Source organism: Austrofundulus limnaeus, unplaced genomic scaffold (genome assembly GCF_001266775.1).
Source record: "Austrofundulus limnaeus strain Quisiro unplaced genomic scaffold, Austrofundulus_limnaeus-1.0 Scaffold580, whole genome shotgun sequence".
Classification (NCBI taxonomy): domain Eukaryota; kingdom Metazoa; phylum Chordata; class Actinopteri; order Cyprinodontiformes; family Rivulidae; genus Austrofundulus; species Austrofundulus limnaeus.
The window spans coordinates 102,714-105,107 of NW_013952982.1; the positions used below are offsets into that span (position 1 = coordinate 102,714).

The 2,394-nt window shown below is 38.5% G+C and overlaps 1 non-coding gene across 1 annotated transcript; it reads right to left on the reverse strand.

The window, feature by feature from the left end:
• Positions 1-1,950: 1,950 nt before the first annotated feature.
• Positions 1,951-2,023, reverse strand: trnar-ucg (transfer RNA arginine (anticodon UCG)). The gene has a single exon. It is a non-coding gene; the product is annotated as a tRNA-Arg (tRNA).
• Between the last annotated feature and the right edge of the window lie 371 nt (positions 2,024-2,394).

Genomic DNA, 2,394 nt, shown 5'->3' on the forward strand with positions numbered 1-2,394 from the left:
TTACTTTGTCAATGCTTACACTACATAAACATACTTTGAGTTTTTGATGAGCAATAACATTTTTCTTTTTAAGGTTGTCTTCACAACTGATAGTCTGATAGACTTGGGCCAATTGGGGACCAAAACTGCAAGATTTATTTACATTTTCAGTTGGTGTAGTTCACATTTATAATGCACTATTGTCAAACACACTAAACCCTGTGAACAACCTGTTCCCACTCCCGCCTGTGGTGGTGCTGCACCTTGAACCACTGAAGGAATCAATAGAAAAACCTCAAAAGAACACATGGAGCGCAACTTCCTTCTTCACAAAAAGGATCAAACATGGAATGACATCAGATTTTAGTGATTGTAAGATGTACTTTTTAGTGTTGGCAAATGTGTCAAACAAACATTCTTCTATAACTGTTTTAAACATGATCATAAGATCAGGTGAAACCACAGAGTATGTTTCTTTTTGTACCGAGCTGCTGAGACTAGTTTGTGTGAGGTGGCATTCACTGAGTAAGAGTGCATCCAACCTCGCGGCACTGATGTCAAGCAAGGTGTTTAAAAGATATGACTAACTTTATTACTCAGAAAGTCCTGCGTTACTGTCCATTTCCAACTTTCAATTGGTCTTTGGTCCGCTTGGTATTCACAAAAGCAATCGAACCGCACTGGAGTTCACTTTGAACCAAGAAGCAGGTTGTCAGGTGGACTAGATTTTGCCATTTTCCTTCGCATCAGAGTTTAATTAAAAACAAACCAGACCTTTTAGGCAAACAAACTAGAGTTTGATTAAAGCAGACTAAACAGGGCTTGTGTGAACTCAGAATTTTATTTTCTCATTTGAATCAGTTGCCTGCGAGTACACTGTCTGCTTTTGAAATAACCACGAAAGGACTCGAACCCTCAATCTTCTGATCCGATGTCAGACACCTTATCCATTAGGCCACGTGGCTTCGTGCATATGCTGTTTAAGATTCCCAGACTGCTTCCAACAACAGACCATGCAGACTTTTTTTGGAAGTCAAATCACAGAGCAACACTTCACCAATGGTCTGATGGAAAAACATGTATAATATGCCTTACTATTTAAGTTTTTATAGAAAAAGTAATTACTTTGTCATTGCTTACACTACATAAACATACTTTGAGTTTTTGATGAGCAATAACATTTTTCTTTTTAAGGTCGTCTTCACAACTCATAGTCAGACTTGGGCCGATTGGGGACCAAAACTGCAAGATTTATTTACATTTTAAGTTGGTGTCGTTCATATTTATAACGCACTTTGTCAAACACACTGAACCCTGTGAACAACCTGTTCCCACTCCCGCCTGTGGTGGTGCTACACCTTGAACCACTGACGGAATCAAAAGAAAAACCTGAAAAGAACACATGGAGTGCAAATTCCTTCTTTACAAAAAGTATCAGATTTTAGTGATTGTAAGATGTACTTTTTGGTGTTGGCAAATGTGTCAAACAAACATTCGTCTATAACTGTGTTAAACATGATCATAAGATCAGGTGAAACCACAGAGTATGTTTTTTTTTTGCACTAAGCTACTGAGACTAGTTTGTGTGAGGTGGCATTCACCGAGTAAGAGTGCATCCAACTTCGCAGCACTGATGTCAAGTAAGGTGTTTACAAGGTATGACTAACTTTATTACTCAGAAAGTTCTGCGTTACTGTCCGCTTCCAACTTTAAACTGGTGTCTGGTCCGCTTGGTGTTCACAAAAGCAATCGAACCGCACTGGAGTTCACTTTGAACCAAGAAGCAGGTTGTCAGGTGGACTAGATTTTGCCATTTTCCTTCACATCAGTGTTTAATTACAAACAAACCAGACTTTTTAGGCAAACAAACTAGAGTTTGATTAAAGCAGACTAAACATGGCTTGTGTGAACTCATAATTTTATTTTCTCATTTGAATCAGTTGCCTGCAAGAACACTGTCCGCTTTTGAAATAACCACGAAGGGACTCGAACCCTCAATCTTCTGATCCGAAGTCAGACGCCTTATCCATTAGGCCACGTGGTTTGGCGCATATGCTGTTTAAGATTCCCAGACAGCTTCCAACAACAGACCATGCAGACTTTTTTTGGAAGTCAAATCACAGAGCAACACTTCACCAATGGTCTGATGGAAAAACATGTATAATAAACCTTACTATTTTAGTTTTTATAGAAAAAGTAATTACTTTGTCATTGCTTACACTACATAAACATACTTTGAGTTTTTGATGAGCAATAACATTTTTCTTTTTAAGGTCGTCTTCACAACCGATAGTCTGATAGACTTGGGCCGATTGGGGACCAAAACTGCAAGATTTATTTACATTTTAAGTACGTGTCGTTCACATTTATAATGCACTTTGTCAAACACACTAAACCCTGTGAACAACCTGTTCA